The 25,777-nt window shown below is 47.0% G+C and overlaps 1 protein-coding gene and 1 long non-coding RNA gene across 2 annotated transcripts in view; one reads left to right on the top strand and one right to left on the bottom strand.

Annotated features, from left to right (window-relative positions):
- Positions 1–15,406: 15,406 nt before the first annotated feature.
- On the bottom strand, positions 15,407–19,760 carry LOC120387521. The gene is made up of 4 exons (XR_005590215.1): positions 19,434–19,760; positions 16,788–16,858; positions 16,153–16,191; positions 15,407–15,557 (listed from the first exon to the last, which is right to left on the bottom strand). It is a non-coding gene; the product is annotated as an uncharacterized LOC120387521 (long non-coding RNA).
- A 2,484-nt stretch (positions 19,761–22,244) lies between these two features.
- Positions 22,245–25,777, top strand: part of SH2B2 (SH2B adaptor protein 2) — a 69,801-nt gene continuing 66,268 nt past the window's right edge. The window contains exon 1 of the mRNA XM_039508273.1: positions 22,245–22,362. The gene's annotated coding sequence lies outside the window, so the exon portion shown is untranslated. The remainder of the gene's footprint in view (positions 22,363–25,777) is intronic.

Genomic DNA, 25,777 nt, shown 5'->3' with positions numbered 1-25,777 from the left:
TAAATATTATCCCTGTTTTACAGAGGAGGAAATGCAGGGGGATAAAGGTTAAGGGCCTGATTCTCCCCACCCCCCATTTTATTTAGGCTAGTGGGCCTTTCCCAAAGTCACACGGCCTGTCAGTGGCACACAGGGGAATAGAACTCAGGTCTTCCCATTCCTAGTCCTCTGCCTAACCATAAAACCAGTGCACATCCACTTATGTCCTGGACTTCCTTGGGAACGAGAGAGAGACAAGTCATTGAAAAAGCTGTGATCTGACCCTGAATGACCATGACTTAGGGATCTCTAGCAGCATTTCCACCATTGACCTAGACACTGACCAGTGTGTTAGGATGAAATTCTGAAGGTCCCTCACATAACAAGGTGCCTGTTCTAAAGTCTATGTCAAAACACCATCAGTCCACGTACTTAGATGTCGCTCATTACCATTGCATCTCATGATCATTAATGGGTTTTTATCCTCAACATGCATTTGAGGTAGGGAAATGCTGTCCCATTTTACAGATGGGGAACTGAGCCACCGAGTAGGTAAAGTGACTTCTCCAAGGTCAGAAATCTGTGAACCCAAGTCTCCTGAAACCCAGTCCAATGTTCTTCCCACTAGACCATCTTCAGTGTCATAGGGAGCCTGAATGAGGTGCTGACAGAAATTCCTGATTCCTGCTATTTGTATCCCATAGTTGTGGCACTTTCCTCTGAGGGTACGCCTACACTGCAATCTAAGCCCAGGCTCAGACTCCTTTTCAAGCCCAAACCCCCTTCCATCCGCACACAAATCTGTTTGACTTGGGCCAGTAAGCCCTCAAGACTTGGGTCCTAGGACCTTGCTTTGTCTCCCCTCCAACTGAGAATAGAATGACTCCCAGGTGTAAGAGTTTGGACAAGGATCAGAGTGCTCTCCCCACCCTGTCCCCCGCTCTAGCCTAACCTGTACAGGTGAGGTGTTAATGCAGTTTGAGGGGTTGCTCAGTGAGGCAAGGTTTTGGAGTCTGCCTTTATCAAAAGGGGAAAATGCAACTCTCCACCCATTGTTACAAGAACCATCAAAGGGCCTGCAGTTGATGAACGAGCTCTCCTAGGCATTGCTGGTAACACTCAGGAACAACTTAAGTTGTGCTTTGGTCCAGTCTATAGACTTCACTTTCACATTCTCAATCAGATCCTTCCTAGCGATAAAGAGGAGCGCAAGGGAAAGGGCGGACACTGAACTGGGGAATGTGCAGAGATCATAAAGGTGTCAATCAAGTAGATAGGAGATGAACGGCTGCGGAATTGCTAGTTTTTCTATTTCACAAATAGTTTGATCTGGGCTGACATTGCACCATTTTCACGAAAAATTACAGGTAAAAAATTATTTTACTGTGGGCCAGTTACTGTAATTATTTTACGTTTTCCAGTCTTAGAAGCCACTGCAGCATAGCAAAGACAGACGCACAAGAAATTATGGCAGCAGTAAGTGGCAAAACTATCCTCTGTGCTCCTCCTCCCCACAAACACCACGCAGCCCAAGCAGTCGCTCTGTGCAGGTGACAAATACAATGCCTCCTACAAGAATCAGTCAGTAAGAACCAGAGTGTGTGGTGGTGTTGATTTTCGTGTGCGCCTATAGGAGTAGATTAAGGTCTATAAAAATATTGCTCCTCCAATTCCCGCACCTTTGCAGGCAGCCAGCTGACCGAACCTGAGCCCTACAAATCCCTGCTGGGCCCTTGATTCATGTCACAATGCAGTAGAAGGAAATTGGGGACTCTTGAGTCCACCCTAACCTTACCAAGTCTCTTCACCTGCTGCTGGCCCAGCACTAGTCAGCCAGGCAGCATGCTACCTGATGCTCAGAGAACCCCTGCTACATTGCAACCCTGAATGCCAAGTGTCCTGCCTTTAAGTCATCCCCTGTGGGTAAGGAACATTCAGAACTGCAGCTCTGCAGTTGAGACAGCTGGGGGCAAAAAGACAACACACAGCTCTGGAGCCTTAAAATGCCAGCTGTCCTGGAAGAAGAGAACGTCACAGGCACCCGTTCAGTGGAGTTCCCCTGCAGAACAGAAAGTCTTCTGCAAGTCAGGAGGGATACAGCTCTGAGGCTCTGCCAGTATACAGGAGTTCATGTCCCTACAGTCAATGGGGGCCACCTAGGGCATGTCTGCACCAGCTACGATATGACCCAATGGAGTATGGCACTTGCTTGAGAATGCTGCAGGTAACAAAGCAATGAGTTCCTCTGCTTCTGTTCAACTGCACCAGCTAGACACAGAGATTTGTGCAACCAATCATGTCTATTCTATTATAGCTACAGCTGTATCACCTAAGATCTGAGTCCTTTCAGGTGGCTGTTGCTATGGAAACCACTTCCTAATATTGTCAGCCCACAGGTTGGGCATATTTATCTTTGGCTGGCTTTCTAGGGAGCAGCAGTATGCAGCAGCCTGGCTGGGAAAAGGAGTCTTGCCGTTTTACAAACACAAGGAAAAATCAGACCTAGGGATGTTGGCCCTTCCAGCTAGGAGCCTTTAGAGATTGTATAATATTTGAAAAAGGCATCTTGGAAGTTTTTAACAGCATCTTCTGGTTCCAGCTATGCTAGAATCCTACTAGAGATGGATCCCTCCCCCACACCACAAAATTGAGAAATCAGTGGTAGAGAAAGGTGCATCACACGCATGCATGTTAGTGGGCCAGATCCATGCCTGTTGGCACAGGGGGTTGCAAATAATACCCACTGTTACTAGCACCTGCTTTCTCTTGTATACATGTAAACAGCTGGAGGTGGTGCTCAGGAATATTGTTTCTAAGTTTTGCAGGACGAATGAAACTAGCTGTGTTCTGCAAAAGGCTTCCATCAGCACACCACCTTTGCCTGGGGAGGCAGTGCTTAAAGTGTGTGGATGGGTAGGTGGGTGGGGTTCCTATCAGCATCTGGGAGCAGCAGCTTTTGATAGGACAGTGCATCAGGAATCCAGATCAATTTTCCCTTTTTCTTTTTCTTTTTTTTGGCTCTGTCTGTGACCTCTGGTAATCCCCTCCCTGCCCCCAAGCCACTCTACCTACTGCTGGGAGTGAGGTGGAAATTCACCAGTGGGGGAAGGGCAGCTGGCACTATTGCTGCCAAGCTTCCCCCAGGGGCTCTGCTGAGGGATTACACCTCTAAGTTTCCTTGAGGTCTTAATTGGGTCCCTGCTGGCAAAGGCTGCTTGGGAAGCAATAATGAACGAGTGCATCTCCTGGCTGGCCCAGCCCCTCCTGGCTCTGTATTAAGCACGTTGAGAGCTGGGCTTCATGGTCCCTCCAATACAGCAGAGCTCACGGGGGAGGAGACACTCAGCTGACACGGCCCTCACAAAGGTCCAACTTTTGGGGCTGCATCAGATGTCTCCAGCCCCCACTCCCTGGAGTGGAGGCTGCAGCAGTGGTGTGGCTTCTTATAGGAACAATCAGTGAACTGGGCCAGAATCAAGATGCTCTTGGGCTTTTTGTGGAGGTGGCATTACAGAGCTCCCCGTCACACTCAGAAGTCACTGAAGTTTATGGAGTTCAGAAATTTCACAGTTTCTATTGTGAGTTGCAGAGATTCATTTTAGAGGCATTTTGCACACAAGCCTTTCCGCTTCTAGCTGTGTTTTACTGCCTCCCCAGGGCCTGGGGATGTTGAAGAGGTGGAAGAAGCTTTCAAAACTAGGGGAGATGTGGGATTTTTGGAGCAGACGACGTTTTTAAAAGCGGCTCCTAGTCAAGTCAAACATGTTTTTGTTTAAATATTTAATGGATTTTCAAAAAAAAAACCTGATGCCACAGAAAGAGCATTTTAAAAATAAAGCCTTGTCACTAAGGGAATGCCGTTGGTTGGATTTAAACTGACAGAAGCTCAGCTAGTTCACAGCCAAGGTTGTCAGCCACAAAAGTGTTATGGGGATCAGGAAGGAGCAGGATCTAATGTAACTGGCTGGACATGCAGGACAATGGGCCCAGTTAAGGTGGGCATAGGATGCGTATATGGTAATCAGCAGGGATCAAACCCAGGTCCTTCTGCATCAAAAAAGCAGAGGTTTCCACCACTTGACTAAAGGAGAGCTCCTTGATATGTGCATAAGTAGCAGGCTGTTGTAGTTGCTGGGCCCAGCCACTAGAGGGAGACAATCAAGCACACTAACCCAGTGTATTACAAGTGGCTTTCAGGAGTGGGCTGCCCTTTGGACCGTTAAGTCGCTGTGTCTTGAGCAAGGTAACTGAGAGTCCAGAGGCGAACAAGGAGAAAGAGAAGTGAGATTTAACAGATGCACACGTGGAAACATTCAGCTCTTCCCCAGAAACTCTGCCTGCCCATCTGGCGCAGGATACCAAAAGCACAAGCCTGCAGCAGGGTTCACCTGGGAGGGCTGCACAGGGAGGACTTGCAGGATTGGACCCTAACTGACATCACAATCAGCCAATGCAACACAAGTTAGAAGTATTATACAACATCAGAGCAAACTCATTGGCCAGTTGTATACTGAAGGTGCACAGTTTCCAGCAGCTGCCTTTTCCCTCTTGTGCTGTGACCTGGGCACATCATACAAGTTAAACAGCCTTAGACTGAGTCACTGCTTTGGGTGAGGAACCTCCAGAGATAATCTAGGCATTGCAGAATGTGGGACTTTCCTCTGTGCCAGTAACAAAGCAATGCCCCTGCCTGGTACTAAGGGGCACTCCACAACCAAGGACCTGACATCTGGGTTCATTAGAGAACTCTTAACACCCCTACTCTTGCAAAAATTGCCAAGTCCAATGAGTGGTGTATGGGGAAAACTGTGTTAAAATTACAAGCTATCACTTTAATTTGTAAACTGTTTCCTGGTGCTTCTTGCAGTCTGTGGGTCGCTGCAGAGAAGCATGTGTGAATCAAGGCAGTCTGCAGAGAGCAGCCTGGAGCAAAGTGAGTTGAGTGGTGCCTCTCTGTTTTTAGGGAGCAGCCTGCTTTGTCTCTCTCTGGTTTGGGGTTCGTGTGTTAGGGTTCTAAATTCTAAAAAATAAAATAGTGTTTACATTACAGCCTTCCAACAAGGGTATCTTATGTTTTAATTTAACTTGTGAGTGCACTATGAACATAAAATAATACAACTCCTGCAGTCACAATTTTCCTCCCTAAATTCCCTCTTGCAGTTTCAGTTGAGTATGGTAGTCTTCACTTCCTGTCCTGAACTGTTGTGTAGTATTGCTGTGATCAAAGATACAGATGCCTGCAGTGCTACGTTGGTTGGGGTCAAGTGATCCCAGAATAGCCCACACAGGGTGATTGTGGCGCTTAGACTACGTCAAGCTGTCAGACAGCCTGCGCTGTCAGGCTCTGCAGAAGTGCTGAGTATGGGCACCACATTCTATTCTCTAGCATCTGCCACAGTGAAGTGAGCAAACACACTTCACTGAATGGAACAGCGATGGTCCATTAACCTGATGTGTGAGGGAAAGCTTATGCTAGCCCTCTCCTGCCATCTCAGCTATTTCTCGCCAAGCCCTCAAACCCCTTCAGTCGCTTAGATCTACTAACCTTCAGGACACTGCAGGGCTGTCTCCACCTCCGTTCTTACCACCCCTCCTCCTCCTCCTCCTCCTCCCAGCTCCTTTTCTTTCATCCTCCTCTCACCTGTGGGACTTCTTCCCTACCCGTCTCTGCGCTTGGAACTGCCTCCCACTTCCCCCACACCCAGCCATCTCCTACACCCAGCCTTGTCACATGGTTGCTACCCCCTCGCATTAGTTGTTTGCTCCAATTGTTATGGGAGTGTTTGTCCATGTTCCTTAATCAGTCACTTGGGGCAGGGGCCTTGTCTTAATAAAGAATATTCTGGGCTTTTGTCACTTGAGCATTTCTGATAGCCTAAAGGGTTAACAAACTGAGCCGCTTTATCCCTGGGAGGTTGATAATTATCATTCCCAGTTTACAGATGCAGCAAACAGCCACAGAGAGATGAAGTCACCAGCCCATGGTTACTCAGTGAGTCGGGGCAGAGCTATGACCACACAGAAGATCAGTGTTATATCTGTGTCTATCCATCAGATCTACGTCTATCCATCCTCCTTCCAATTATTTGTAGAGGACCACGTGAACAGTGTGCCTCCTCTATTTTAAGATAGGATGACTGATGGGAAGGTGATCTGAGAATTAGAGCTGAGCCTGGCACCATTTTTTTCCTTCGTGATGCACAAAGCAGATTTAAATGGATTTGCCTCGTGGTGAGATATGTAAAAGAGGCCATCACTGACTGCTGGAAGTCCAGAGAGATGAAGCCTCAGCAATGTTCCCTTAAGGATGACTCTAACCGTGAAGAATAGTGCCAAGGAGATGAGTTTTTTTCGGACAGCAAATGAGATTACAGTTACCTAGGGTGAACAGATGTCCCAATTTTATAGGAACAGTCCCGATATTTGGGGCTTTTTCTTATATAGGCGCCTATTACCCCCTCTCTCGATTTTTCACACTTGCTATCTGGTCACTCTACAGTTAACAGCCCACTAATGTTTCTCTAAGAGGAAAGAGGAAATCATTTACTGAGAGAACTTGCTGCAGGTTAGCACAACGCTAGCTGCTAACTTCTGTAGATCAGAAGAGCCACTGGCCCCAGTGTCATCTAAGTGGGGGACAGAGATGCTTGAAGGCAGAAGCTGCCCAAGGAGTGGGTTGGGCAATTTCTCTGCCTAGGTTTATTATAGTAAGGAAACCCACTAGAACTCCATTCTGTCAGTATCTCATTTGCTGAGACTAAAGAAGGTGGGAAAAGCTCAGGATTAGACCCTTAAATATGCATCCCGTATAACGTGTGAGATTAATGTCAGATCTTCCATCCTGAAGAATCCCAAAGTCTGCATGTGCAGCACCCCTGAATTGCAGCCATCTTTATAATGGAAGGCAGAGACCAACCTCTTTGACAGCATGTGTGTGTGCATGGGAGAGATTTTGTTTTGAACACCTGTGCAAAGCCTTATCCTCCAGTACCTGAGGGAGAAGAGATGGTGTTGACTGTATGTTAGAAATACAGGCACTTCAGGCCCGAAGTTCCCAGTAAAGACTGCAGCTTCTATTTCTCTCACACACACACCCCGCAGATCTGTTTGTTTGGTGTGTTTTTTTTAAAAGGACCCCCTATTCAATAGACAACATATTGCTCCATCTATCAACCTTGGAAGGACAAAGGTCTGTCCTGAGCCTCCTGGGATTTGAACTGCTGTTTCCAAGAAAGCTTAGGTGTCACCAATGGGATGTTTGCACCACTGAGTCATTCAGCTGAGTGTTAGGGAAATCTCCCGCAGAGACTGGCCACAGCTGGAGATAGGACAGCGGATGGGGTGGCCCAGTGCTTTGGGGTGATGCAGAGAAGCCCAGCTGGTGAGTCTTGCTCACATGCTCAGGGTGAAACTGATGGCCAGATTTTGGGGTCAGGAAGGAGTTGTGTCCCCCCCCCCATCAGATGGGCCAGGACTGGGTGGGGGGATGGTTTGCCTTCTTCTGCAGCATGAGGCACAGGTCACCTTCTGGGGTCATCTGGACATATCTTGTCTAGATAATTCCCTGCCATTGCAGGGGGCTCAGGCATTTGTGGTCTCAGTCTCTCCCTGTAGCACACAACAGTTTAGTTTCCCAAGGACTGAAATGTTTGGTTCTAATTCAAGTCTCAGTAGCGTTACCTAGATGGCACTTAGCGGTCCCACATATAGGAGGTCAGACTAGGATGATCTACTGGTCCCATCTGGTCTTAAACTCTATCAAACAAGCTGCCCCTGCTGGTAAAATACAAAGGGGTCCAGTTCTGCCCATTTGCTCAGTTACCTAGGTGCTTTTTGATCTTGGCTGCCCTCAAGGATTTATTTCTGTAAAGTTCTTATGGCCCCTCTCTCACGCCAGGCGTTAGTGTGTTTATCCTCCCCCACCCCCTGGAAGTAGGACAGTGCTAATATCCCCTTGCACAGAGAGGGAACTGAGGCACACAGAGAGAGAACGAACATCTACACAGCCAGCGGCAGTGCCCCTCCAAGCCTGGGTCGACAGACTTGGACTCTTACTGCCATGCTAAAAAGAGTTGTGCAGGCTTTTTTAAGCCGAAGCGCTAGGCTGAGCCACAACATCTACCCAGCTCTAGTCAGTGCAGGAGGCTCACTGCTACAGGCCGTGTAGACATAACTGATGGGACTTGCCCCAAGTGGGGGAGCAGGGAATTGAACCCAGGTCTGAAGTCCCCGGTTAGCACCCTAACTGCTGCACCACCCTCCCTCTCCTGACAAAGCTCCCGCTGTAGGAGGACTCTCAGGCTGGTATTTTCAATGGGGCTCGGCGCAAGAGCAATAAAAATCCTGTCTAACAGAGGTCGGTGGGAGAGATTCTCCCTCTAGAGCACCTAGTTCACTCACCAGATTACAATAAAAGAGAGGGAAATGCTCAGATCATTTGATTAATCATAAGACTCTATTGATCCCCAAGTGACAGCCCCTCCCCCGGCCCTGCGTCCAATTGGTTAGTATTCACCCGAGCACCAATATAGAACAAGATTGCCAAGAAGGGTTGGGAGCAAATTCTCTCACTGATTGGTGTAGAAACCAGTGCAGCCAGGGAGGCCAGACTCTTTCTCCCCCCCCCACCACACCCCAGTCAGTCAGAAATATCAGTGTCTGCATTCTTCACAGCTGGAGCCAACACCATAAGGTCACACAATACAATCCCTAACAGATGTTAAAACATGGAGGATCTGGGACACAGCAGGGCAACTGAACTGCAGGCATCTGAGGGGGGAAAAGGATGTGGAATTAATCTTTTGTACTGCAAGATGATCAGGGGATTACATACCCCACCCACAATTTCTCACGCAGCTTCAGTGGCCCTTTTTCACACATGCAGGTGAGGTTTGGGCAATCGCCGCTGTGGAGATAGCGCCACGATCCAAGCACTCTAGCTTGTGTCAGGCTGCAACTGAAGTCTGCAGAGTTGATTAAGAATTAAACAGCTTTTTATTCACAATGATTACAGGAGCAGCTGCCAGCTCACCCTGTTCTCAAGACCTACCCTCTTCAGTTCATCGTATTTGTTTCTTAAATGCTTCTCCCTCGGACAGGGGGCTCCTCTCTCTACATTCTTCTCTATAGGCATTGGGAAGTAAGTGCTCAAGGCTATGGGAGCTGATATTGATCCATAAATCACAATTTTGGGGCCTGATCCAAAACCCGTTCAGATTGATGGAAAGGCATCGGTGGGTGTTAGATCAGGCTCTTGCTGTATGGCCTTTACCATCAGGCCTATGGATGACTAGCAGGCGTTCAGCCCTCTCATATACAGAGTCTGTAAGTAGTCCAGTCTCTGGAGCAGACTCCTCTCTCTTGTTACCAAGCAGGGCCGGCTCCAGTGTTTTTGCTGCCCCAAGCAGGGGAGAGGGGGGCATGGAAAAGTCGCCATCGGCACTTCTACCACTGCCGAATTATGAGGGACTGAGGGACTCACTGTTGAATTGCCGCCCAAGAGCCGGACGTGCCGCCCCTTTCCGTTGGCCGCCCCAAGCAGCTGCTTGCTGCGCTGGTGCCTGGAACCAGCCCTGGCTGGCAGTAGACTGACTCCCATCACAACCAGTTTCTCGGTTGGGGTGTTTATTTTCAGTCTTCCGTCCTGCCCAAGTCCCTTGCTGGTTTTGATTCCCCTGCATGGCTGACCAAGGCTTGATTTTAACTGGACCTATGCCAAGCTTATTCAGCAAATAGTCAATTCAGAGTGAATTCAACAAATAATTTTGGTCAAAAACTCTGAAACCTCAAAAATGTCCATTTTCATTCAACAGTCAAAACATTTCGTTTGACCCAAATTATTTTTTTTTGGTGTTTTGTCTTGCCAACTCTCCACCCCCACAAAAACAATTTCAGTTTTGCTTTGAAATGTTTTGAGGGGGATGTGGTGGCTGAACCAAAAAATCCATTTATTCACTTAGCATTAATTGTAAATCCTGTTGGTTCTGTTCTTGCCCCCCGATCCTCCCTGTCCTGAGACATTAGCTTGTCTGCCAACTGCTTTGCATTGGCCTTCAATTTACTCTCTATAGTTGTTTGAAAACCCCAATTATCTCATTGGATTGATGTGCAACGTGAGCCTGGATTATCCTTTCTGCACATGTTTGATGGCTGGATCCAGACCAGTTTCCCCTTCACCTCTTGTGCCATGATAGGTCACCAACCGATTTCCCCACTTGCTCCTCAATTTAAGCGAGACATTTTTTGAAGTTTTCTTGGGAGAAGGGAAGGATGCTTTTGAAAGGGACACACTCTGCACCCAGGGATAGTCAGCCATCATGCAGGAGAGATTTTTTTCTGGTTACTTTCTGACTATAACAGAAACATCAGTCTGGTTACCTATGAGGAAAAGGCCTTCGGCTTGATCTTTTCTCCCATATCATTCCAGCCACCCTTCTGGTTTACAACTGAGGTTACCCTGTGGTCTTTTACATTTCTTTGATGTACAGAACCTTCAGCACTTGAAAGGAGGTTCCTTATAGACAGAGATTGGCTATCATTCAGTACCTATACTCTTTAATTCTGTAAAAACACTGATTCATGTGTTTGAGATGCTCTGGAAAAGTCAATTACTACTAAGTTTTATATCCAGCGAGTCAATTGCCGTCTTCTATTATCCCCCACCCACCTATGACAATTTTCCACAGCACATTGTTTGAGATGTAGTTGCTTGGTTTCTCTGAGAGGAGAAAAGAACACTTAGGACTATTCCTGGACAATTTGCTATTGTAACCACCATTTTCATTACTCCAAGATGAAAAACTGCATCTATTTGCCTGGCTTGCCGTCCTGAAAGATCACATATGCAGTATATCTTACCGTGTCTAAACCATGAAATGATTCTGAAAATAAGATTACAATTGGAATTTCTGAACTGCTAAGTTTGCTGACAAACAACCTCCTTTGTAATTGCATCGGTATGAGAGCCCACTGTAGCACAGTTAAACCCATTTCTACTGGCTTAAAAAAAAAAGCAGCAGGAGAGGTGTAGATTTTTGATTTAAAGGGAGTGTGTATAACGGAGCCAGGAATCCAGGGTTACTCAGCGACTCGCATGCTGGGTGACCGTGAGCAAATTGCTTCACTCATGTGACTCAGTTTCCCCCATCTGTAAGGTGTGGATAATATTCACCAGCCTCACATGTGGGTTTGAGGCTTAATTAAAATTTTAAAACTGTTTTAAGCTCTTAGATCCCAGGTTCTCTAGCGGTTTGGATTGAAGCATTGTTTCTACGGTCAGGCAGGCCCAAACCTGTGAAGGTTTGGATGTGGCTATTTGAGTGGGCTCAGGACCACTGGAAATCAGGCCGAATGTACCTGAATAGGCAGCCAAAGTTAGAGATCACTTCGTAGTTGAGCCCTCTCTGTGTCTCCTTTCTAGTTTAACATAATGGGGTTCTCAAGCACTGTACCCCTGAGGGTTCGCAGAGGTGTTCTGGGGGGTACAGCAACGCATCTAGATATTTGCCTCGTTTTACAACAGGCCACATAAGAAGCACTAGCGAAGTCAGTACAATCTAAAATTTTATACAGACAACGACTAGTTTATACTGCTCAATATACTATAGACTGAAATGCAAGTACAATTTTTATATTCCAATTGATTTATTTTATAATTATATGGTAAAAATGAGAAAAAGTCAGCAATTTTTCAGTAGTAGCATGCTGTGGCACTTTTGTATTTTTATGTCTGATTTTTGTAGGCAATGGTTTAAGGGAGGTGAAACTCGGGGGTACCCCAGGCTAATCAGACACCGGAAAGGAGAACAGTAGTCTGAAAAGGTTCAGAGCCACTGGTTTAACATGTAGCCCACCCAGGGCAAAGCCAAGACTCAGAGAGAGATAAAACAACAACAAAAGATGACCAAGGCATCAAGCAGGATTGAGCTTGAGTAGCTCCTGGATCATTGGCTCCTCTCATTTTAGTCCAGTCCTGGTGCTAAGACAGTTAATTGGGATGGAAACTGATTTACAGTCTGCATATATAGCATGTGTTCCCCCCAAACTAGCCACTAGCGAACAGCAGTACTTTCATGCTGGGAAGCTTTTCCTACTCTACACAAATGGAGATGGGAACACATCTCCTTTAACATTCATTTAGCTTGTACCCACCCCAATATGGATCAGATTCTTCTCTCCATGACATACCCAATAAAATTTAAACACCTACTACTCTATTTGTATTCTAGTAGTGCCCAAAGACCCCCAGCTAAGATCAGGGCCCCATTGTGCAAGATGCTGCATAGACACATAGTAAAATATTCCCCGCTCCAAATTGCATACAATCTAAGACAAAGGATGGGATCATATTGCCTTTTTACAGACAGGAAACTGAGGCAGTGAACGATTAAGTGACTTGCCCAGAAAACAAATCACATGGGGTGTCTGTAGCAAGGCTGAGAATTAAATCCAAATCTCCAGAATGGCCTTCCCACTAAAGCCATCTTTCCTCTTTGGGTGCTTAAAGTCAACAAACTCCCACTGGTGTGGTAACACTAGGATTAATTTCTCATTAACCTAGAGTAAGCCTACACTGCAACCAGAGGTGTGATTGCAGCTCATGTAGGGATAACTGGGCTTGCTTTAATCTAGCAGTGAAGATGCAGCTGCACAGCTTTGAGCACGGGCTGTATAAGCCCTCCCAGAACCTTAGGTATATACTCATGTTGCTGGCCCACACCAGGGTCCTGCCACAGGGTCTTCACTATGCTAGCTAGACTAAAGCTAGCATGGGTGTGCCTACCTAAACTGCAACCACACCTCTAACTGCAGCATAGCCGTACCCTGAGGCAAGTGATGTTACCATGTTTCTTAGCCCTTGTCTACACTTAAAAGTTTTGCTGTGTTAACTTTGCCAGTTCAGGGAAGCAAAAAACTATGCTGGTATAATTCTAGCTATGCTAGGGCTTTTATTGGTATAAGTAGGTTGGCAATAATATATATATGTTTCTTAAAAAAAAAAAATCACACTCCTATAACAGGCATAATTATGTTGGTAAAACTTTAAGTCTCACTTCACGACTCCTTTTCCCCACTTACACGGGGTCGGAGATGGCCATGAATCTTCGCCACTCCATCTGGTCCATGGCATGGGTTTGTAAATCTTGGAGTTCCAGTCCTTCTCTCTTCAGATTTCTTTTGACAGTCTCTCCATTGTGTCCTCTGTCTTCCACGTTCTTTCTTGCTATCCTCTTCCGCCAATGCTTTCTTTGCTGGTCGTTCTTTTCCCATACTGATCTTATGTCCAGACCACCTCAAACATGTGCTCTCTGGCCTGTCTGTCTCAGAAGCCCAAGTTCATCTTCACCCTAACTTCTTCTGTGCATACTCCGTCTACCCTCCGCTTGCCTGTCATTCTTCTCAGTATGTTAGTTTTTTGCTATCTCCGTAAGACCCACCATTTCCAAAACTGCATAGCAGGCAGGGACAAACACATGCAGCATACACTTTTCCTTGCAGTTTTACTTAATAGCTGGTCCCACAATACTCCTGCCACCTTTTTCACTCCTCCCCATGCACCTTGGGTTGTTCTCTTCAATTCTCCAGATCTCTCTCCAGTAGCACTAAGGGTACGTCTTCTCTGCAACTAAACACCCATTTCCAGCTCATGTCAACTGACTCGAGTTTGCAGGGCTATAGATCTGCAGTGTAGACATTCAGGCTGGAGGTCAGGCTCTGGGACCCATGACGGGGGAGGGTCTCAGAACCTGGGCTCCAGCCCAAGCTCGAATGCCTATATTGCAATTTCATAGCCCTACAGCCCAGGCTCAAGTCTTCAGACCTGGATCAGCCATGGGTGTTTTATTGCAGTGTAAATATACCCTAAGTATACTTCCCAAGTACACAAATTCTTCCTTCTCCTTCAGCTTCTCTTCTGAAGCTTCAGTCAACAGCTCTTCTGGAGTTGTGCAAGTAGGGAAGACAGACGTTGTCTCTTGAGTTTGGACCCAGCCTCAGTGTCTCTTTCATTAAATGAGAAGGGGGGAAACAACGAGAGAGACAAAATACCTGCCCAACCCCAAGCCACAGAAGAGAAGACTAAAATAAAGCCACAACTTTGTGGCGACCAGAGCATCACCAAAGATGCAACACACGCTGCAAATTCTGCCAATGTTGGGGTTGTCTAGGCCCACAGATGCTTTTAGGCAAAGGATTTCATGTGCACACAAAGCTCAAAGTGAAAGTCCAGCCACAGCTTCTTCCATAGGCTTGCTACACTAAGTGTATTCCATGTAGAGTTTTTTGGGGTGTTTTTTTTCAATAGCTAATAGCTCTGTAATTAGAATTGGCAGAAGCAAGCAAATATTAGATTTATTCAATAACCATTTAACAGAGGACTGTGTTTCAACATGTTACGCTCTGCCCTCCTTACAAGTTTATTCCTTTAAAAGGTTTAGCTATAAATCCAGGATAGTAATGTATTGCTACCCTGGGATGTGCTTTAGCAGGCTAGTGGTGTGTGCTTTGGAGGAGCCGTGATACCCAAGTATGAAGGAGGGCTTGATCCTGACCTCATACCGATGTCAATCAGGAGTAACTCCTCATTGCAATCAGTGGAGTTATAGAAACAGTGCAAAAGGAAGATCAGGCCCAGAACATTTTCAGCACAAGAGATGTGCACCAAGCACCGGAACCAAAGCCCATTGCAGACAATGGGAGGCTTTTCATTGACTCCAATGGGCTTTCGATTGGGTCCCCAAAACAGCGTATTGCTATTCAAGTGTGGCTCTTAGCATTTTACTTTTAAACAAATGCTTTAAAACACTTTGGGAGGGGAGGGACTTTGAACTGTATCCTTCTACTGTGAGCATAGTTCCTAATGAAATTATATGCGGGGGGGGGGGGGGGAAAACACAGGAAAAAGTTAAACGGACCACTCCACATTACGGTTTTGCATACACTCAGGCCAAATGCAGATACCTAAAATTAGGCCCTTAAATCCATTTTTAGGCTCTCGGTAACATGATTTTTCAAAGGTCTGATCGGTGATTTTACAGCTGTGCTTGGAAAGGACTTTTGTAAGCTTTAGTAGTTACTAGGTTTGTTTGTTTTGTGTTTTTAAATACAGCACCAGAGGGATGTATGGCACTTTACCAAATAGTAAAAAAAAGACATTTTGCCTATCAGGGGTTACTATTAAAGTTAGATCTAGTACAGCAAGCACCACCAGAGGGGGAAGGTCAAGAGGTAGGTTGTCAGTTGCTTTATAAAAAAAATCTTGTTCTAAGCTGAGGAAGCGAAAGCAGGAGTAAAAAAACCCAACTACCACCCAAAACCACAAGACTAGAAGTCAGCCTAGGAAGGCCAGCCAAACATAGCTAGTAGAGCTGAGCAGGAAATTAGTTCTCCCCGACCCCACCCCTACAGCAAATTCCAAGCATAAAAAAAATTGTTTGTCAAAATATTGATTTTATGTATTGATTGACAAAAACAGGACATTTCCCCTGGAAGTTTCCACGTCAACAAAATAACCATTTTCTGTCAACAACTCTTGGATGGAAATTGTTTGACCAGTTCTAGTAGAGGCTTTAGGGAGGGATCTGAAAGAGTAAGGTTATCATTTATATTACAGCAGCAGCTAGAGACCGCAACCAAGTTTGGTTGCAATAGGCACTAAACATAGAATAAGACAGTCCCTGCCCTGAAGGGCTTACAGTCGAAATAGGCAAGACAGAAAAAGGGTGTGAGAAAGGAAGGATGCTGATCCCCGCTGTACAGAGGAGGAGCTGAGACACAGTGATGAAGGGACATGCCCAAGGTCATGCAGGAAGTCTGTCCCAGTCCCATGCCTTAACCACAAGGCCATGCTTCCTCTCTACAGTTGCACGTGATTATTACCAGCATGAGAAGCAGCATTTAAACCAAAATACAGCATCCCTCTGTGGACTTCCCCTTTCTCCTACGCACCCGAGAATGTGAATGGACACCTGCCCTACAGAGGGTGAAAAAGGCTTCATGGGAATCAGCCCATTGTGCTCAGCTGATGTGTGGTCACTATATATAACTGGATCCTAATAAACTTTTCTTTAACAGACTCCACAAAATGACGTAGAAAGCACAGTGAAAAGCTGGTGGAACTATGAGAAGCAACATATGTATATAAACCCCTCTAAACACCAAACGAAACAAACTTACCAGAACAGCTGAGAATGACAGCTGCTCCAATCTAGAAACCTAAACAGGTGCACAAATCGAAGCCAGTATAACCTAGAGTCAATAGCTCATTATTGTTTGTATTGCAGTAGCGCCTAGAACTTAAAAGGCCCCAATCAAGATGGGGCAGGCACCACAGTGTCCACAAAGTTTGCATGCCTCTCCTGAAGAGTTTACAATCAAAATGGAAAGACAAAAAGGGTAAACAAAGGGAAGTGACTTGCCCAGAATCACACAACAAAACAGTGGCAGAGCCAAGAGTACAATCCAGGGCTCCTGAGTCCCAGTCCAGTGGCCTATCCACTAGACCACCCTGCCTCTCAATCCAAACGTTTCAGTGAAGCAACTTTTAAAGTATACGCATTTCCATAAAGCCATGTCACTCCCATTGTCAATGTAATTTTGATCTGCCAGCCCTTCAGCAAAGCCTCATGGTCACCTGTTATCAGCGGACACATCTCCTGATGATCAGTAATCTCAGGCCTCAAAAACTCCTCCATATTAATCCCCAAACCAGTGGGATTCGTGGCCAGGAAGAGAAAGGCCCTTGCAGTTATCAACAGGGCTCTGTGTCTTAGTTTTGTAGTGTTTAACTAGCCTTATTGAAAGCCACTTACCAGATCACACACTTACACCCTGACACCTTCCCGGAGAGCAGCCTCTGGAGCCAAAAAGCAATTCACAATTCCTGGAGAGAGACAAAAGAGCGAGCATGAGGTTAAGAATGGTACCAGCAGGACTTTCAGTGGCCGCCATGACTTGGGATCAGGCCCTCAGTGAGTGGGCCTAGAGTGGCACAAATATATTCACCATGACCAGAATTTCAATTAATCCACATTGTGACATATCTAGGGTACTGTAAAGATGACACGTGGGCTTAGTGTACATGTGAAAATTGGGACAGCCCAAAATGAGGATGGCTTAGAACACAAGACGCATCCCTGACCTCTGTGCAGTCATCCAGATGAAGGGAGATTCTTTCCACAGCAGTGTGCAAACAGGTAGGGTTTGATCCTGCACTATCCATCCCTGAAGCCCCTTTCACTTCTAGCTGGGATCCCCCCACCTCAATCCCACTTAGCAATATGAGAAGAGCAGAGTGGTCATTGTTTCATGTAGCAGGGGCTGAGGACTCCACATTTCTAAAACTAAACCGGCTCTTTGTTAAGCAGTGCTATCACTGAAGGTAATATTCCAGCCGTGTGCACACAGACTAGCTTCCTGGTGCCCCCTCCAAACTCTTCCCTCCAAGTTCCATGCAGATTGCTACAGTCATGACCCTTTGATACTGGTTTGTGATACCCCAGACTCAGAACCCCGGTGTAGGAGAAGGCTAGGCAGTGCTCACCCTGCATGACCTTTCAGAGATACCACTGCTCTGGTTATCAGGACGGGTATTAATTTGGTGCTGAAATCTCCCCCTGCAGGATGGAACATGAGGCTAGCTACACCAGTGATAACTTGTCAAACCTTTGTTTAGTGCCAGTTGATCTCCTGTGTGAACAATGGATCTGGAGTATTATCTCCTTACAGCTATCAGCACTGTGGGTCACCACCACATGTTGCAGACCCCAGCACTCCCAAGGCAATAAATACCAAGTGCAATGAAACCCGTAATGAAATCTCAGACTAAGAGGCTATTGATTGTCTAATATTTTCTTTTAAATGTACATGAATGGGGGAAGATGCTTTTTTGGGAGAGGCAGTCAATGGCCCAAGCAAAGGGGCCAGAATTAAATGCCACAGACATTGTGCTTACTCTAAAGTAGCCTGATTTTGCAACAAACACTTTCAGGCGTGTATGTCCATTCTCCTGAAAAACATTAATTAGGCATCAAAACACTCCTGCGAGGAAAGTATTACTGCCCTGAAGTGGACTGAAGCCACGACTTCCATTGACCTCTGTGGCATTTTCTGCCGTGGGGCTGAAGCTCCAAGCCAGCCCCACCCTTGCAGCTCCCATCTCCCACCTTGGTAGGGGGGACCCCGCAGCTGCCCAGCCACGGCCGGCAGCCCCTGCAGCTTCCAGCTGCCTCAGGAGCGAGGGGCAGCCCAGCCGCATGGGCAGGGAGACCCCACAGCTTCCACACGCTGCAGCGGTGGGGGACCTGGGAGCCCCAGTAGCAGTGGTTGCTGAACCTGCCTACCCCTTTTGTCAGGGACAGGTCATGGGCTCCCATTGACTTTTACTAAAAATATCCAGGACAAAAACTTAGCTTCATTCATGAGCAATAAAGACATGCTACTGCTGAGCTTTCCCTTCACGCTATAGTCACATGGAGAGGGCACGGGGGAGGGGCACATGTTGGGACAGCCCTTCAGCCAGTGACGATCAGCATAGCTCCATTTTTTTGATCAGCATAATGCCACTGAAGTCAATGGAGCTGATTTACACAGATCTGGCCCTTTTGATGTCCCTAATTTATGTCCTGTTCCCCAGCTGTGCAGTTCTCAATACTAGTCACAAACCACACACAGGCAGCAGCTAGCCAGTTATTCTCACACTGCAGCATAGCAGTATATAATCCCCTAATGGCAGGGCAAAGACATTAAGGAGCACACAGGTTGTAGTGTTTGTATTTCTTGCATTTGTGTGTTTTCCCCATCAGGCACTTTTGGTGCCTAAATGGGGCTGAGAAAATAAGAAGCCTAGGCCAAAACTTTTCAGAAGTTCTGGACACCCAGCCCCTTTTCAGAGGTGCAGAGTATGCCCAGTTCCCATTAACTTTGGGTGGAGCTATGGATCTTCCACACCTCTGAAAATCAGCACCAAGAAGGCTCAAGTTGAACATCCAAAAGGCAGTGGACACTTTTCAAAGTTTTGGTCCTCATCTTCCAAGAGGATTTCAGCTCCTGAAGGGCAGAAATTGAAGCAGTTTTCTTATCCCCCCCCCCCCCCTGAAACAAGACATTAAAAACCTGTGAAACAAAAATACAGGGCTGATCTTGGAGTTACAGAATCATAGGACTGGAAGGGACCTTGAGAGGTCATCTAGTCCAGTTCCCTGCACTCATGGCAGGACTAAGTATTTTCTAGTTGCTGCAGAGAGAAGCTTATACACAGTTATAAGAGAGAAACCAAATGACTCACAACACAGCAAGCACAGGCAACAACTTTAGCTCTATGGACCCTGTGATAACCTCAGCTCCCTGTTTAAAAAGCAATCTCCAACCAGAAACAGGATCTAGAAGGCTTTACAAGGGGCAGCAGATCACTTCCCAGTCATTTTATGGCTCAGCTACAGGTGGCTCATGCTACATACCTGAGGGTGCCTATGTAAAGTCAAATTCCTTTGGCTCTTCAAGGATTAGTATTATCCACCAGTAGACTCCATGAAGCAAAGATGTCCCTTTCACCTTACAAGTGGTGAGCTGCAGAAGGGGCACAGGGTGCCCTCCCCAAAAACCTCTCCTGGGGAACTGCTCCTACTTTAGAGATGCAGAAAACAACAAATCCCAGAAGATCCTTTTCCAAGCTCAACACAAGCTGTTATTTCCAATAAAACACAATTAACTCTGCCATGGTCAGTTCAGAGAAGCTAAAACCTGAAGGTGCTCTGCTCTCTTCCCAGCACCCCTGATTGCACACCTGGGTACACAGCTGGCTGCCCTTAAGGGGATAACGATGCCCTTCAGACATGTGCTCTGCTAACTTATCTGCTATGCAGAAGTGCTTGGCATATCATACACTGACCTGGTAACAGGCCTTTTGGTGAGAATACTTGGTATTAATGAACATAGACTTCAGTGTTTGCAATGAAAGGTACAGAACCCCACTGAGTCCAATGGGGTTTCTTGCAGCTGCAATGGTCTCTGTGCACACATCTCATTGCAGGATCAGGGCATTATTCTTTATTTGCACATTCAAATATATTAATTCTGGCTATGACAGTAATAGTAATTAATGGCAAAAGGGATGAAGGCTAAAGACAAATGATGGAACATAGGGGCAGGTGAATAGCAAGATTCAAACATCATAATCACCCCGCCATGCCTCCAGTCTGCAAGAGAATTTAAAAAAGATCTTCAGTTTATACACATTACAGGTGACTCAGGGTTACAATGTCCTGTAGGACCTGAATCAGGATATAGGTCCCTTGTGTCTTGGATTGTTTGGTGCAAGCAGCATAGTTTGCAGAGGAAGTATAGATTAAAGGAATTCCTAAACTCTAATTCCAGTAATTGAATGTGTGGCCTGGGGTGAATCATTTTGCTTCTTGGTGCCTGAGTTTCTCTATCTGTAGAATGAGGATATTTCTTCACCTCAGAGGAGTGTTGTGAAGCTCAGTGAGTTAGTTTGTACATTGCTATAAAGCATAAGAGCTATGGCCCAGATTCACACAGATAGTTATTTTGATTCCTAACTTCCATTGCCTTCATTGGAAGCTAGGAGCCAAAATACCTTGTGAATCTGGGCCTAAACGATGACTATGTTTTGGAGAGAAAAGTACATCACCATGTCAGTGTTGGTTGGTGACGGAAGAATGGGGAAACAATGAATGGAAAATTCCCTTCTGAGTCTAGCTACTCTCGAGCACAAAAATGACAAATAACCACTTAACTTAGATTCCCTGTAGTCATCAACCTTTACTTAATACCATTTGACTTTAACTGAAAGCCCCACACTCTCCATAAAATATCACCTTGAATGCCTCTCATGTAAAAGTGTTGTTGTAGCCCTGTTGGTCCAAGGATATTAGCGACACAAGGTGGGTGAACCTAGACCTGAACAAGATCCCTGTGTAGCTCTTTCACCAACACAAGTTGGTCCAATGAAATATTACCTGATCCGCCTCTTCTCTCTTATGTAACAATCACCCTCAGCTGAAAGGTGCTTTACCAACGTGAGGTCTTGCCCCATAAACCCTTATTCTCAGGAATAAGCTTTATTGACACAGCTAGTCTCCGTGACTGAGCAGCCCATGAGCAGAAAGGAAGGATGGGCTAGTGGTCAGGGCACTGAACTGAGACTCCTGGCAGAGCCAGGAACTGACCCCCCAACCTTCCTATATGGTCACTGAGACCCAGCTTACCAATGGGAGTTAGGTGCCTAAGTACATTTGAGGGTCTGGGCCTTAACCTCTCTGTTCCTCATCTGCAAAATGGGGACCTAACAGGGGTGTAGTGAGGACAAGTATTTTGGAGGGGCTACATAAAAATGGAGCTAGAGCAGTAATGTGAATTACAAGGGCCCCACAAAACACGTTGACCTAGAGATGTCACTGGTCATTGCATAAATAAATACACTCCCCCCTTCATGTAGCTGCAGTGTTTTGCCCACCTCTTGGTAACCAGGAGAGGTAGATCTGGTTTCTTTGATGGTCATGGACTCATCATAAAGATCAATCAGTAAGTACTGGAAACATTGGCTGTTTCGTGCAGAGAAGGAACTGGCAAGGCTGAGGTGTTCTCTGGGTACACAGGCAGAGGAGTGGGTCTCCAAGCCTGGTGGGCAGCCAGTTGTAGGTCACAACCAAACTCCAGGTGTCAGCCCCGAGCCTTCTGAGGGGGCAGCAGCCAGTGGCGAGTGCTCCCTTCTCTGGCCCGGTCCCCCTCATCCCGCCAAGAAGTGCGGGGAGCGGCTCCCTCTTGAAGGCGGATTAAACACAGCACCTGGATCAGCTACATGACTGGGGAGAAAGAGGCTTGAGAGCAACACAAGGGGCTTCTTCGCTACCTGCCAGCGTCAGTGTGTCCAGCCCCTATTTGGCGGGATCGGGGGGGCCTCGCGCGCCGCTCCCGCCCCGGGCGCCTCGCAGCTCCCCACCCCTCAGCGGGAGACCTCGCGCGCCGCTCCCGCTCCGGGCGCCCTGCAGCGCCCCCTCCTCAGCCGGGCGGGGGGGGCTCTCGCTCACCGCTCCCGCCCCAGGCGCCCCCTCTGTTCGGGGTCCTGCTGGGAGCGGCCCCCTCCGCCGGGAGACCCGCCTGGCTGCGAGGTGGGACCGGCCCAACCTCCCCAGCGTTGGACGCTCCGCGGCGGGGCCCTTTAAACCCTGCCGGGCAGTGGGCGGAGCAGGGGGCCGGGCCGGGCTGGGTTGGCCGCCGCGCTCCAGTTGCGGTGCGCAGGGGCTCCTTGGCATCTGTCTCCGCCAGGAGAGACAGGAGCCGGGCCCGCCCGTGGGCTCCCCCGCAGCCGCCAGCGCCCAGGAGAAGGCACCAGCCCCGCTCCCGTGCAATGAGCCTCCGAGCCCAGTAAGTGCATCTCCCGCCCCGCCGGCCGGGGCTTGCAATGGAGCCGCCAGCCGCAGCAGCAGCCGCCTCTCTCCGCCGGGCTCGCACGGTGCCGTTGCTAGGATTTGGACCCGGGGGGGTGAGGCGAGTCTGCGGGGGCATCCGCTGCTTCGAGGGGGGAGAACGGAGCCCCCTTCCCCTTGCTGCGCTGTCGTTCCTTTCCCCCAGCAAATAATCAGCAGGGGGGATCCCTCCAGCTCCTTGCAAATTACTGCCCACCTCGCCTTCTCCCGGTCATGGAGCCCCCTTGTTATTCCAGGGACCCAAAGGGACGGGGGGCGGTGGGGGGGCTACTCCGAAACCCTCGTGGCTCTGGGGCAGTGAACATTTGCTGAAGCAGTTGGGAAGGATTGTTCCTGTAAATGGATCCCTGTTGGTTATTTAATGAAAGGTTTCTGTTGGGGGCCACACTTGCATTGCTTCGGGTCTGCGCGTTTAGAACTGAGCAGGGCTGAGGGAGGGGACATCCTGGTCCTGTATAGCAGTGTCCCACTGACCTCCCTCCCCCCTCCAGCCCTTTAACCTATTGCATGATTGATTGAGGTTACAGTTTAGCAGATGATTGATGTCGGGGCCCTCCTGAGACAAATGACAAGGACTCCCCTCCTGGGATCCTGCTGGAGGTTATGCTCAGGTGTCCAGCTGGCTTTTTTTAAGTGGAGGAAAGGGTTATAGAGCAAGGATAAACCATACAGCAGCAGACTCCTAGGTTGATTCTGCTGTCTGTCTTGAAAGCTGTGGATGGACGGCTGTCCTTCTTGCTTGTTAGAAATTCAACATCTCTAGCTACTGTCTCTCTCTCTCTTCCCTCCCCCCCAACTCTAAACTAGGTATGTAATGATGCAACTGTGGCATTGTATGTAGGTAGATTTGTTTTGTTTAAATATTTGATCACCTAAAGGCATGGGGCCTGAACTTTGAGTGGTCTTCAGAGCTGTCTGGGGTCTCAAAGTCCATGCTGGGGGACATCAGACAACAGGTATGAATTTTTGGGCAAGTAGGACATGGAGAGACGTGTAACTTATGTGATTGCTTGACAGACTTATTATTGGTAAATAAAAAAGGTTGGCAGCATTTCTCTTTCCTCACTTAGGGCCTGAGCTTGCAAGGAGCAGGGCATCTCCGCTTACCAGGGAAGTGAATGAGTGCTGCGCACATTGCATGTTCAAGGTGTCGTCTGTGTGTGTTAATTAATATACAAAAAACATGTTTATCCTTTAAATATGACTTTCTAGGGCCTCATGGGTTTCCCTATTGCTCACAGAGCTCTCTTCTTTGGAGAGATATGCATTTCCCTTTTAGCAAGTTGTTTTCCCTTCTGTGGGCCTGATCCTGAGAGGTACGGAGCACTTGCAACTCCCCTTGCAGGCAATGGGCCTGATCCTTCTCTTTCTTATCCTGATTTTGCACTGGTATAACTGATTTTAGGGAAATTGCTCCTGATTTGCATTGTGTAAGTGAAAGAATCAGACCCATGTCTTTGGGCAGCATGGGGACTTTGTGACAGCTCTGTTTATCTCTAGTTTCTGTTGATGCTGTTTTGTCACAAATTGGACTAGAATACAATAGATCCATGCTTTAGAGATTTGCAATGTATCCTTATTAAGACCATGTTATGGGAGGATGTATGAACTTTAGGAGCTGATAATTAAGATCATTCCAAACTCCTCTAAACTAGCCTCTCCATTACTGCTCAAAATCCTTGCATATAGCAACCTTTGTCTTATCCACAAAAAGTGAATGTTTGTTCCAGTACATGTCACAGCTCCTTATGTTCCTTAAGTAGAGTATTCAAAAGCATCTGAATGACGTAGGAGAACCAGTCCCATTGAAAATCAGTGGGTCATGTGCTCCTATGTCATTCTCCTGAAAATCCGAGCCCCTCTCCTTTGGTGCGTTCAGGGATGTATAGTTTCTTGTCTTTGCACAAATGGCACTCTCACTAATCATAAGAGAAGCTGAGCTGATGCTTCAGTATCCCCTGAATTTAATTAAGAGCTTTGCAAAGTCGTCCACATCTTTATGTAGTGAATATTCCTGCATGTTGCTCAGTAGCATTCATGTTTTTTTATATATAACACTGCCTCACACCCAAATATGTCAGTTAAATAACTTACTTTTATTTAAGTCACTTAATCCTTTCCTGTAGGACGTCTGGCATATCTCACTATTAATTGGAAACCAATGCATTTGTGTGTCTGCTAATTTGTACTGTATTTTAAGGGCTGCTTTTCTCCTCGGGTTTTCCCCTTTACTTCACTCTCTGTCTCAGATAGCTAATTAAAACTATTTATTTATTTATTTAGTGACAGTGTGGTCAGTCCTGTAATAACTGCCTTTGGAGCTGATGCTCATTCCCTTTGCTGCTTAATATGCTGTGACAATGTGTTTTGAGATAACACACCGTGGCTTTTGTTTTAAAATGTGTTGCCCTCCCTCTCTCTAGTTGCTCATGTTCAAGATTTCTCTCTAGGTTTGGAATTGTGGTGATTTTTATGTTACAGCTCCCTCAACTTGTCTTCTTTCTGCTCTCCCTCCTTTTTTGGCCTCATCACCTCATCTCTAGGGGTCTTCTGTATGTCTGTGTGTGTGTCTCATCTGCTCCCCTCTGCTAAGACAACCCCAATTTCCTGCCATTCCTTGCTCTCTGGGGTCCCTCCTGTATCAAACAGTTGCCATCAACCATTTTTTGATGCCGACCTATACTTCCCAGATAGCATCCTGTCTAATGCTTCCTTTTTGGGTCAGGTTATTGAGGAAGTTGGTACCAACTGGAGTCCTCTGTGTTCCTTGACCCGTTCCATCTGTTTTTTTGCCTGGGGAATGGCACAGAGACTGTGCTGGCTTCAGTGGTGGGTCATCTCCATTGTAGTGATGGACAAAGGTCATGTGCCCATGCTGATTCTATCAGCAGTCCCCTCCCATCTGTTTGGTTAATACATATGTCTAGAACTGGGAGCTACTTATTCATATCCCCATTTTTGCCTCATTCATATGCTGGGTAGATACAGGATCTACGTTCATGTGTAATGGGGGGTGGGGATGTCAGACTTTTGATGCACATAGTTTCTTCTCCGATGGTCCAAATTGTGGCTCTGGTCTCTGCTTTAGTTAGTTGGGGTCCAATGCTAATCAGTATCATCAGGAGCTAGCTGCTGGTCAAACCGTGTGAGTTGAGCTCTGAGAGAGAAACTGAGATCAGAGTTTTGTTTTCGCTTATGTGAAGAAAATGAGGTGGACAGAAGTTAAGTTGAAAGAGGCCTGCACACAGACACCTCTGCTACCACCATTCTGTCTCTTGCCACCTGGGAACTGTCCATCAAGTACCAGTTCCTGAAGATGTATGCAGTCTCTGCAGCCTGGGTGTACCAGCTGC

This window comes from Mauremys reevesii, linkage group 20, assembly GCF_016161935.1.
Source record: "Mauremys reevesii isolate NIE-2019 linkage group 20, ASM1616193v1, whole genome shotgun sequence".
Lineage (NCBI taxonomy): Eukaryota > Metazoa > Chordata > Testudines > Geoemydidae > Mauremys > Mauremys reevesii.
Note: the sequence above shows the minus strand (reverse complement) of the source record. Positions and strands in the feature narration are given on the sequence as shown.